The following is a 12,933-nucleotide window of genomic DNA, read 5'->3' on the forward strand; positions in this document are numbered from 1 at the left end:
GGCGTGCGTCGGTTGAGTGCTGAAGCTGTTGTGTATGTCCGCGATCTTGTTGTGGAAGTAGGAGGCGAGGGAGTTGCAGAGGTCTTGCAAAGGGGTGATGTCGTTGTTTCCGGCATAGGGGTTGGAGAGCTCTTTCACGATGTTGAAGAGTTCCTTGCTGTTGTGTGCGTTGTTGTCCAGTCGTTCCTTGAATGCGGTTTTCTTGGTGGCGTGGATCAGTTGGTGGTGTTTTCGGGTGGCGAGCTTGAGGGCAGTCATGTTGTCCGGTGTTGGGTCTCTGCGCCAGGTTTTCTCGAGTGCTCTGCAGTTCTTCTTGGAGCTCTTGAGTTCATCGTTAAACCATGGGGCTTTCTTGCTGCCGGGTCTGCTCGGCGGGGTCTTCAGGGGGGCGAGGTCGTCTGCGCAGTTGCTGATCCATTTCGTGAGGTTGGTGGCCGCTTGGCTGGGGTTCGTTGTGCTGGTGGGAGGGTTCTTGCTCGGGGAAGTAGCGAGCTGGTCTGCAGTGATCTTGTTCCAGCTTCTGCAGGGAACCTGTTGCTGGTGATGGTGTAACGTGGTCCTTCTGAAGCTGAAGTGGACGCAGCTGTGGTCCGTCCAGTGGAGTCCCGTGGCGTGGCTGAAGGCGATGTCCTTGCTGGAAGAGAATACCGGGTCGAGTGTGTGTCCGGCGTAGTGGGTGGGGGTGGTCACCAGTTGCTTGAGTCCGAGGTTGGCGAGGTTGTCCAGCAGGGTGGTGGTGTTGCGGTCGTTGTTGTTCTCCAGGTGGAAGTTGAGGTCCCTGAGGAGGATGTAGTCGGCGGAGGGGAGGGCGTGTGGGCTGATGAAGTCGGCGATGTCTTCGCTGAATTGTGTGCGTGGTCCCGGGGGTCTGTAGATGAGGGTGCCTCTGAGGGTGGTCTTGGGGTTGACGTGGACCTGGAAGTGCAGGTGTTCGGTGGGTGCGAGGGTATCGTCGGTGTCGGTCGTGATGCCGATGGTGTTCCTGTGGATGATGGCGATGCCTCCTCCTGTCTGGTTGACGCGGTCCCTCCGGATGATCTTGTAGCCGTCCGGGATGGCGATGGCGATGTCGGGCGCTGAGGAGGCGTTCATCCAGGTTTCCGTGAGGAAGGCGACGTCTGGGGCTGTGGTGTCGAGCAGGTTCCAGAGCTCGACGGCGTGTCTGTGGACGGAGCGGGTGTTGAGCAGGATACACTTCAGGTGGGTGCTGCTGGAGTTCGGCTTGGTGGGTGCTGGTGTAGCGTGGGTCCGGTTGCAGGTGAACTTGCAGGAGTGGCAGCTGAAGGGTCCGTGGGTGCGTCTCGGTTTTGCTCGGTAGCAACCCGGGGTTCGGCCGGTGTTGAGTGCGTTGAGTTCGGTGGCGTCGTAGGTCCGTCGGGTCGGCTTCTGTCGGTGGGGGCCAGGGGTCCTGGCACTGGGCGCGGTCCAGGGCGGTCCAGGCGCGGACGGGCACTGACGGGCTTACCTTTGGCGCACCTTCGGCGCTCATTCGGTGCTCCCGCTGCGCGCGTCCGCTGCGCGGTCGCTCTGGGGGCGTCATAAGTGAGGAGCCGGGAGGGCGGGTCAGCTGGGTGGCGGGAGCGGGGCGGCCAATGGGCAGGAGGGGGGGCGGAGACGCCAGAGGGCAGTGGCGGGAAGAAGGCGGCAAGAGGGAGCACACCGGAGGGGGAGGGCAGCCTAAGCGGGGGAGAGGGGTACAGAAGGAAAAAGGGTAGACAGGCGGCGGGCAGGGGAGACAACAGGCACACAGCAGGGTACAAAAAAAAAAGGGGTAACAACAGGCGACTGAGGGGTAACCAGGCACGCAGTGGATGGCAGACAGCGGCGAAAACGGAGGTAGCAGGAAGTGCGCAGCCGTCAGCAGGGCAGCGTGCTGGCAGCAGCAGGCAGGAGCGGCGTAAGTGGGGCGACCTCGCCTGGGCAGGCTCGAGCGGTCACTCCTTACCCCTGCGTTGGGACCCCTTAAGTGAGGAGCCGGGAGGGCGGGTCAGCTGGGTGGCGGGAGCGGGGCGGCCAATGGGCAGGAGGAGGGGCGGAGACGCCAGAGGGCAGTGGCGGGAAGAAGGCGGCAAGAGGGAGCACACCGGAGGGGGAGGGCAGCCTAAGCGGGGGAGAGGGGTAAAGAAGGAAAAAGGGTAGACAGGCGGCGGGCAGGGGAGACAACAGGCACACAGCAGGGTACAGAAAAAAAAAGGGGTAACAACAGGCGACTGAGGGGTAACCAGGCACGCAGTGGATGGCAGACAGCGGCGAAAACGGAGGTAGCAGGAAGTGCGCAGCCGTCAGCAGGGCAGCGTGCTGGCAGCAGCAGGCAGGAGCGGCATAAGTGGAGCGACCTCGCCTGGGCAGGCTCGAGCGGTCGAAGCGGCCAGTTCCCGGTCTCTGCTCGAGGAGTAGGCTGCCACCGTTTTCTCCGCTTCCCGGTGTCGGATTCGTTCTGAAGTTCCTTCGGTCGGTCCGCTTGGTCCTAGACCTCGGCGCAGGCCCTCGGAGCACCGTAGTCTTGCGGATTAGTATGCGGATTGATGAGAAAGGCTATGCTGTCCCCGGAGCTCTTCAACTAAGCAGCCATCTTGTTTGGCTGTTAGCCATGCCCCCCCCCGCCCTTCATCTGTTTTAGCTATAAGAGGGGCTTATGGTCTGTCTGAACAATGAAGTGGGTGGCAAACAAGTATGGCCTCGGCTTCTTCAGAGTCCAAACTACAGTTAATGCGTCCCTCTCAATAGCTGACCAACGTTTCTCTGGAGGTCAGCCTTCTGCTTTTAAAAGATACTGGCTGGTTCTAACCCACTTCATTCAGTTGTGATAACATAGCCTCTACCCTCAAATCAGATGCATCAGGTTGAACAATGAATTGTTTGGAATAGTCAGGACTTTCCAGAATGGGAGCAGTGCATATGGCCTGCTCAGGTCATCAAATGCCTTCTGACAGCTAACTGTCCACTGCACTTTCTTAGGCATTTTTTTACAGGTTAAATCATTTAAGGGGGTCAATATGGATCCATATCCCTTAACAAACCTCCTCTAGTACCCAGCCAGGCTCAAGAAAACTCTGACCGGAGTATGGATAGTCGGAGCAACCCAGTCCACGATGGTCTGGATTTTGCTCTGCAATGGTTGAACCTGGCTTCCATCCACAAGGTGGCCCAGGTACACATCCTTACTCTGCCCTATCTGGTACTTGATGGCCTTGATAGTGAGGCCTGCCTTCTGCACAGCCTACCGAATATTTCTTAGGTGGACCAGGTGATCTTCCCATGTGGAACTAAAGACAGCAATATCATCAAGATAAGCTGCACGGTAGGCTTCCAGGCCTGTGAGAACTTTATTCATCAACCTTTGAAATGTGGCAGGTGCATTTTTCAAGCCAAAGGGCATCACCACCAATTGATAGTGCCCACTAGGGGTTAAAAATGCTGTTTTGGGTTTGGCATCCTCAGCTAGTCTGATTTTCCAATATCCAGCTGTGAGGTCAAATGTACTCAAGAACTGGGCTGAGACCAAAGTATTAATGAGCTCATCTGCCCTAGAAATAGGATGAGCATCAGTCCTAGTGACTGCATTGCGCCCTCTGTAGTCTACACAAAACCTCAATTCTCTCTTACCACCCTGGGTTTGAGGTTTGGGTACCAGGACTACTGGACTCGACCAAGGGCTATATGAGGTTTCAATGACTCCCAATTCCAGCATCTTTTGGACCTCCTTCCTGATGCAGTCCCTGACTTGGCCAGGTTGCCTGTAAATCTTATTTTTAACAGGTAGGCGTTCACTAGTTTCCACTTCATGGGTACACCAAGTGGTCTGACTAGGAGTCAGGGAGAACATATGTCTGTACTGATTGAGGACCTTCCTGCAACCAGTCTGTTGCTGTTCAGTGAGGCTGCCTGCCAAGACTACACCATCAACAGAGCCATCATCAGGGTTCTGTGAGAAGAGGTCAGAGAGTGGGTCACTCTCTTCCTCCTGTCCCTCATCAGTAGCAATGAGCAAGCCCATGTCTGCCCAGCCAACATATGGCTTTAGCCTGTTCACATGCAACACCCTGTGGGGGCTCCTGGGAGTTCCAAGGTCCACCAGGTATGTGACCTCTCCCTTCTGCTCAAGAATAGTATGGGGTCCATTCCACTTGTCCTGGAGAGCTGCTGGGACCACAGGCTCCAACACCCATACCTTCTGTCCTGGCTGGTACACAGTCAACACATCCTTTTGGTCATGGCAAGCTTTCTGTAATTCTTGGCTAGCCTCAAGGTTTTTACTGGCCTTCTTCATATACTCAGCCATCCTAATGCGGAGACCAAGAACATAGTTCACTATGTCTTGTTTAGGTGGTTTGAGAGGTAACTCCCATCTCTCATTCACTAAACATAAGGGACCCCTAACTGGATGTCCAAACAGAATTTCAAAAGGACTGTAGCCAACCCCCTTCTGAGGAACCTCCCTGTAGACAAAGAGAAGGCAGGGCAACAGGATATCCCATTGTTGCCTAAGCTTTTCTGGGAGGCCCATGATCATGCCATTCAGGGTGTTATTGAATCTCTCAACTAACCCATTGCATCATGGGTGATAGGATTGTCCAGCCCTTCGGTGTGCGTATTGTCACCTACGCGGACGATACCCAACTGGTGGTCTCTTTGGACCACTCAGAGGTATCGTCCAACACCCTAGGTCCCTGTCTAGAGGCTGTTGCCAGATGGATGCAATCCTCCCGTTTAAAACTTAACGGGGAGAAGACAGATGTCATCTTATTGGGCAACCCCTCGCCCTCTGTCTTTTCATCCATCTGGCCTCCATGTCTGGGCCCGCCTCCTGCTCCCAAACCCCAAATAAAAAGCTGGGGGTTTGGTTGGACACCGCATTGAACTTCTCAGCCCAAGCCACAAAGACCGCAGCCACCTGTTTTGGCTTGATGAGGATGCTACGGAAGGTGCTCCCTCTGCTCCCATTCCAGGCCAGGAGGATTCTAGTCCAGGCCCTTATACTATCCCGCCTGGACTATGGTAATGTCCTCTATATGGGAGCCCCTTCCTATGTCATTCAGAAACTTCAAGTCACCCAGAACAGTGCGGCCCGTCTGCTCTACAATCTCCCTCGCTGGGAGTCAGCAAGGACCGCCATCGTGGAACTTCACTGGCTCCCCATAGCCGCCAGAGTACAATTTAAAGCTATGTGTACTCTACATAAAGCCTTCCACCACCTTGGTCCTGCAATTCTGCAACCCCTGATCACCCCCTATGTTCCCTCACGTTCCCTCCGTTCTAGTACCCTCCAGCTGGCCTCCTCTATCAGAGTGAGGAAAGCCCGTTGGGGAGGCCGTTCCTTTTCATACACTGCTGCCAAGTTTTGGAACACCCTCCCCCTTTCCCTTCGAGGAACCACCGATCATCTTTCCTTCAGAAAAGCCCTGAAAACCCACTTGTTTGCCACATCCCGCTAATCTGCCCGAGCCTGTGCTAAGCTAGCTTTAGTCATAAGCGCTACGAGGCCTCCGGGTAGATGGCGCTATACAAGTGCAATTTCAATTCAATTCAATTCAATTCAGGGTGTGGGAAATTTGTAATTTACTCCACATTCCTTCTACATAGCAGTAATGTACCTACACATGACGTCTGCATCTCTGTCAATTAAGACCTCCTTAGGGAAACCCACTCTGGAAAACATTCTCAGTAGGGCGCTGGGTACCCCAGCCTCTGTGGTGGTTCTAAGGGGTATTGCTTCTGGGTACCTAGTGGCATGGTCCACCACCACTAGAATGTATCTGTGCCCAGAGGCAGTTGGAGGATCCATGGGACCAATTATATCAATCCCAACCCTCTCAAAGGGAACCCCCACCATAGGTAGTAATATCAGGGGGGCCTTTGTGGTACCACCTGCCTTACCACTGGCTTGACAGGTGGTACCGGAGCAACAAAACTCCTTTGTGTCCTTTGACATGTGAGTCCAGTGAAAGTGAGGGACAATCCTGTCCAAAGTCTTACTTTGGCATAGGTGTCCTGCTAAAGGGATATCATGTGCCAGTGTCAGTATGAAGCCCCTACACTTCAGAGATATAACCAACCTCCTGCTAGCACCAGGCTCGGGGTCTCTACCCTCTGAGTAAAGGAGTCCTTCATCCCAGTACATCCTGTGGGACCCACTGGTACTCCCAGCAGCCTCAGCAGCAGATTGCTGTCTGAGGGGTTCAAGAGAGGAGCAGCTGTGATGCTCCTGACTCAGTTCTGCCCTGGCCCCAAGAACTCAACCTGATCAGGTTCAAGTTCCTCTCAGACAGTTCCTTTACAGGGACTTGGGTCATCTCCCTCAGGTGGCTGATCCTCACTCTGAGTCTGCGGGGAAGTCACTGCGTTACTCCTATTGTTCCTTCTCTTGGAAGGCACCTGGTCCATTTTTCCAGGATCCAGGGTCTGTTCAGTTGAAGACAGTTTGGCCTGTGACCTAGTCACAGCAAACACATCTGCAGAGATGCCCAACATTGCTGCATGTGTCCTGAGTTTCTCCTCAGCCCATGCTGAAGTTTCCAAATCAATACCCAACAAGCATTCCACAGGGAGGCCTGAGTTAACCACAACCTTCTTAGGGCCAGTTACCCCTCCCCAGCTGAAATTAACAACTGTCAAGGAATGGTCTTGTCCTGCCATTGTTAGCATTGGTCACTTGGTACATCTCACCAAATATGATCTGGTCAGGGCCCAGAAGATCTCTTGTGACCATTGTGACGCTAGCTCCTGTGTCCCTATATGCCATGGCCTCCTTACCATTAATTAAAGGATGTTGTCTGTAATTGCCCAGATTACTGGGACTGACAAATATTGAGGCAATATCCATGCCTCCATCACAGACTAAAACAGACTGAGCTGGAGTTCTTATTAAGCCAGAACCCATCTCAGATGAGAGGGTTAACCCAATTATATTCTTGTTTCCTGTACTACCACTTGGAGCTGGACTAGGGAGAACAGTTGCCTTAGGGGCAGTGATTGTGGTAGGAGGATCCTTGGCACTTGAACGATTGGTATCTCTTGTCCAATGGGTTTTCGCCATACACAGGAAGCACCAAGGTTTCTTTTTGCCTTTACCTTTCTTAGACTGTGACTCCCTCCCCAGATGCAGGTTTTTGGGGCCCTGATTAAGTAATCTGGTCTTTATCCTTTTCCCCACCCTTAGCTGAAGGTTTAGCATTTTGCTTCTTCTGGTCACCACCTGTGGTCTGTTTTTTCGTTTTCACCCTGGTTCTGACCCACCTATCTGCCTTCTTTCCCGATTCTTGGGGAGAAGTCAGATCAGAGTCAACCAAGTACCGATGCAACAACTGATTTAGGCAACTATTAAGGATCTGTTCCCTCAAAATCAAATTGTACAATCCCTTGAAATCATTCATTTTGCTGCCAAGTAACCAGCCTTCCAGAGCCTTAGTATCACAATATACAACGTCTACCCAGTCCTGCGTCTGTGTCTTCTGGGTGTCTCTGAACTTAATCCTGTACTGTTCAGTGGTTAAGCCAAACCCATCAATGAGAGCACTCTTCAGGACTGAATAGTTGTCAGCATCCTCTTCTTAACAGTGAGGAGCTTATCTCAACTTTTGTCAGCAAAGGAGAGACACAAGATAGCTGCCCACTGTTCGTGAGGGACCTTCTGTACCTTACAGGCCCTCTCTAAAGCAGTTATCCAATTGTGGATGTCATCCCCACCAGGGTAGGGAGGGACTATCATGCTCAGGTTCCTATGGTCATAAGTATACACCTTAGTCCTAGGGACAATGTTACTGCCACCATGGGACTATAGTCCCAATTTCATCCAAGCCTTCTGAAGTTCTAGGGATTCCTTTTCTAGGGCCAATTACTCTTGCCTGAGCCTAAGTTTGACTTTCTCAAGATCTACAAATTGGCACTATCTTTCATAAGCGTTATCTCTCTTATGAGATATGAAGGTCCCTATAGAGTGTCGTGAATGGTCAGATTCTGCAGAGGGAGATCTAGCTCTCCTGGGTAAACTCTGCACTCTTCCTGGAGGAGTAAAGAGAGGGCCACTGGGGCCTTCTCCACCCTCTTTCTGAAGATCTAGGTTGTCCAGGTTGGAATCATTTTGATCCTCCTGGTCAGGGTTTGAGTCTAGGTCATAAAAGGAGTCTTCATTCCCTGCCCTACCCACTCTTTCTTAGGTCATCTAAGAGTAACACCTCAATAAAACATGTGATGACATTTCTCCCTGTCTTCAGCTTCCTAGAAGCACACATGGCTTTCAAATCCTGAAATGTAAGACCATTGTATCTAGAAGTCAGAGAGCCACTGGCTTCTCCTTTAGAAGACATACTCAGTGTGGCGTGGTGTATGCACCTACCTAACCTAGTAGGAAATAAACTCTCTGGTGTGCCAGACCCTTTACTTACCCAACCCTGAGTTTAGTAGAACTTACTTATTCTAATCTTTAATTATTATATGTGCCTGAATACTTTAGTGGTTTTCAGCTAATCAATACAAAGAGATTTATCTGGGAAAACAATGCAGGCTTGAATCCCAACCGCTGTACACCAATGTGAGAAGTTGGCCTGATACATACTGTCCACTAGTTAAAGTGGGTACCTTGCACTAGTCCAAACGAGTCAAACGACCTTTATGATGTATGAGGTCAAAGATAACTTTTAGAAAGCTATCTTAGTGGTAGCTGTGGAGAGCAGCCTTCAGGCTTAATCTTGAAGGAATGTAAAGCAGCTTGTTTTACCGGAATATCACCTCCTACATTGACTAAATGAAAGGAGAACCACACAATAGTTATATAAAATATGTATTTATTAATGCAACACTCTCTACTATCCTCTACATGAGGATAGAACACAAAGCACACAATATGAGATCAATAGAATAGTTGTAAGTAGCACAATACACAGTGGGCTCCAGGGGGAGACCAAACCATATACTAAAATAGTGGTATAACAGTCACAACTGAGATCAAGACAAGATCTGGAGAACTTAGAATCGCTGGGACCCCAAGGAACCACCCAAGGTGAGTAGACAGGGACCCCACGGAGGCTGGGTACAGGGTGGGAACACGACCGCAAGCTCCGTACAATTCTATAGGAAAGTCGAGGTTACACTTTTAAAGTTTAAGGATCCTTCTAGGAGCACTTCGAGTAAACGCTTTGTAACTTAAGAGTTTGAAGAGCCACCCCACCCGTGGATACAGAAGTACCCGAGTTACCTATCCCAGAGGAGCCGGGTGCATAGGTCTGAAGTGGTGTCGGAAACTGCTGTTCTCAATGGAGGGCTGTGAAGAAGTACTGCTGCTGTGAAGGTGAAGAAGGTCTGGTGGAATCCAAGCCTAGATTTGGGTTAGGAAGGAACCTGAAAGCAGAGGGCACAGAGTCTGGGTCACTTCAGAGTGAGTAGGGGCTCGGTAGGCGAATGCCCACCGATGTCAGGTGCTTCAGGTGTGAAGAAAGGATCTTTGACTCTGCAGCAACGAGGACCAGGAGACATTGAGGACGACCAGGAGCTGGAGGTGAGCTGTCCCATGAAGGATGTCAAGTGCTGAGGGGTCGGTGTCTGGGTGGAGCACCAACAAGCCTTGGCAAAAGCAACCCATGAAGCGAGGTCAAACAGATTACGGTGTGGACCAGCAAGGTCCAGGGGCTCACCAAGCAATGGGGAGTCAGGGCACATCTGGAGCAACCAGGAAAGTCCAACAGAAATCAAGATGACCCTCTGAGATGCCCCAAGGCCGAAGGAGCAGTAGTCGGGAGGGGACCTCGAGCAAGATTGCAAAGTACCAACCCACGGAGCACATGGTGTGAGGAGGTCGGAGTTCTTTGGTGTAAATACTGCTCAGGGTCAGGACTACATTGAGTCCAATGAACAAGCTCAGGAATTGCCAACAAGCATATGCACCTGCATATGAATGTGGTGCACAGGGGTTCGGGTTATGCAGTCCCCACGAGGGAAACTGGCCTTAAACTTGCTGAGAGGGCAGATTGACCTTGAGGACCTTCAAAAACCTATCTCCTGTTTTGCTGAAATCTTCAGAGTCCGCAGGAGCTCAGGAGCAGCAGACCGGTCAGTTGCATTATGGTGCCTGCTAGGGCAGGGGAGTGACGCCTTCACTCCAAGGGAGATTCTTCAGTTGTCCTTAGTGCGCCACAGGTCCTGCATGGAGCCTGTATGGAGCGAGGGCACAGACAAAGCTTTGGACGGAAAGGGAGATGAAGTCGGACCTAGTCGAGGTCCAAAGTGTCCATTCGGTCGAGGGTCACTGGTTTCTTCTTGTAGAATCTTGTCCTCGTAAAATCTAAAGTCTTACAGCAAGGTAACCCCCTTATGTACCCACGGAGACGAGTTGGACAGATTTGGGGGCCCCTCCCTGGGGAGGTTCAGGACACGGGGGTGGTTACACCTATGCCCTTTGTCCAGTTTTTGTGCCAAAGAAGGAGCCAATGGCTCCCAGAACTGGTCTGAGCTGGACTATGCACAGGGAAACAAAATGTGCCTCTCGTGCAGACTTTCAGATACTCTCAGAGTGCACCTACCCAGCCCCAATACACTAAACCCTGTCTGGGAGGTGGTCACATACCCCTGTAACAGGATGCCTATTGTGCTGCCTTCCTCTGCTCAAGCTTGGCTCAGCAGCAGGAGGGGAGAAATGTGTCTCTGGACAGTAGCATTCATTTTGTGCTGTCCGGGTGGAGAAGGCTGGCACCGGTTAGACCAGTGACCCCACGAAGCTCGCTTTTGAAGGGTGGAAGCATACCTCCCACACCGGTTACCAGTGTGGAGGTGTGATTTGAAGGTGTTTGATACCAAACATGATATGTTTCTTTGCAGCCGTTTTTGAGATAGCATTTACCGCGAGGTTATAATGCACGTCAACCTATATGTCCGGCTGAGTCATAGACAACCCGGGAGAATGGTCTTGGAAGGCTGCAGAGGAGCTCTGCTCATGCAGGGTCATCCTCTCACTAAAAACCCTGCACTCTGCCTTCAGGATTGTTAAGGCCTGCTATAGGGGTGACTTATACGTTTTAAGTGTGCTGACCTATAGATATAGTGAACCTATATTTAAAGTAAGAGTTGCAAGCACCATCTTACACAGGCTGCTGTAGCAGACCTGGAGTTCCATTTTGCATGGCCTTTCATGGGTGGCATAATACATGCTTCAGCCCATGAGATGCCTCTGGGCTACCTATGCCCTGGGTACATGGGTACCATATATTAGGGACTGATAAGTGTACCCCAGTATCCAATCTGGAGTCTACCAAAGTACATGCATGACAATTTAAGGGAGAAAGCAGATAGACTAGGGTCCTGATTAGCAGGATCCCAGTCAGACTAGTCAAAAACAGTGAATCATCAAGCAAAATGTGGGGGTAACCATAAGAAGCAGATCCAACTTTACTACAGCGCCAAAGGACCTAACATGACCAATAAGAGATCTTGGAACTGCTTAAGAGCCCTTTCCAATCCTTTCCTCGGGTCGCGCTCCAATTTAAACAGGAAGCTGATCAAATCCGGATCCGGAGTCATGCAAGCTTTACTGCCCACGACAGGGAGAGAGCATTCTGCTTCATAACTGCCCTAGCCTCCTTTTCCAAAGCCCTCCTAACCCAAAGCCTAATGAAACTTGCCGCATGAGGCAGCAGCCACCACCCGCACTTCTAGGTTGACGAATCATCTCCGGACTGAACATGTCCTCTACCTGAGAATCTTTAACAATCCCTTTTTCTTTCCTCTCTTTTTCTACTCTATCCATGCCCAATTCCCATTAATCTTCCATGTAATAATCTAAGACAAACTCTCCAACTCTTCTTCAAACTCCTGCTCTTGGAGTTCATCATGAGACTTTTCTCCATCATTTGTGCGCGAACGACACCATAGACCAATATTTGTCCTCAGAGAATTCTACTACCCTTCTTCCTTTCTTGAAAACACTTTGTAAGACTTCTTTCATTGAGCTTTTCATTTCTTCTTGTACAATTTTCCTTAAATTAGAATCACCAGAACCTGAAGTCTGTGCACCTTCATTCACATCCATCATAAACTACCCGAAGACCAAAATTGCCCTTATTCCCTTTTTTTAAACTTACTTAAAAACCTAAAACTCTCTACTCCAAATAATAAATATTACCTTGGATCTTAATTCTTAAATTCCTTTAAACTCTCCTTATAAAGCTTCCAAAACCTAAAGTTCTCCCGACCAAATAGTCAATTTCCGCTTTATACAGATGCGAGAAACAAACTAGTGCGACTTCGCCTTTCAAACTCAGCAGTTGACAGTTGCGAAACTCTGCACTCACATTCCTCTTAACTGATGGCTAAAACACTTCAGACCATCAAGTGCACAATATCTGACTTAACTAAAATGGCCCCCAACATCCTCACGCATGCAGCGTAATGACGTAAACCAAACTACAGGCACTCTCAGAGATCAAACCTCATCTCTGCTGCCCGCGCAAACGAAAACTCTTCATCTCGCGAACACCGGAGCTACCACCTATGCTGAAACCAGATGCTCGCTCGCAGCGTAACTGCAACTATTTAAAAAATATATTTAAATTTAGATATTAAACTAATTTCCGCATATACCAAATCTCGAACACCTACCAACCTCAAATTATCCCATAAATTGGGTAAAATTTATACTGAAAATGCTAACTAGATTTCCTAAAGGAAAGAATTAGCTACTAAACCAATCAAACAATCACAGTACCATAAAAAAAGATTAATTATAAACACATTACCAACCATATTCACTTAACTTAATGAATATATTTTTACTTAAATATTTTATAAAAAGATGAGTGATACTTATCTGACAAAGAGAAGCATATAAAAGAGGAAGATGGCTGCTGGGGCTGAGTTTATATTGGTTTGGGACATTCTAAAGTTCTGGAATTTTGTAATGTTAAGTGATGTCATTCTTTTAAGTGCTGCAAGGAGCTGGCAATAAAA

This window comes from Lissotriton helveticus, chromosome 10 (genome assembly GCF_964261635.1).
Source record: "Lissotriton helveticus chromosome 10, aLisHel1.1, whole genome shotgun sequence".
Lineage (NCBI taxonomy): Eukaryota > Metazoa > Chordata > Amphibia > Caudata > Salamandridae > Lissotriton > Lissotriton helveticus.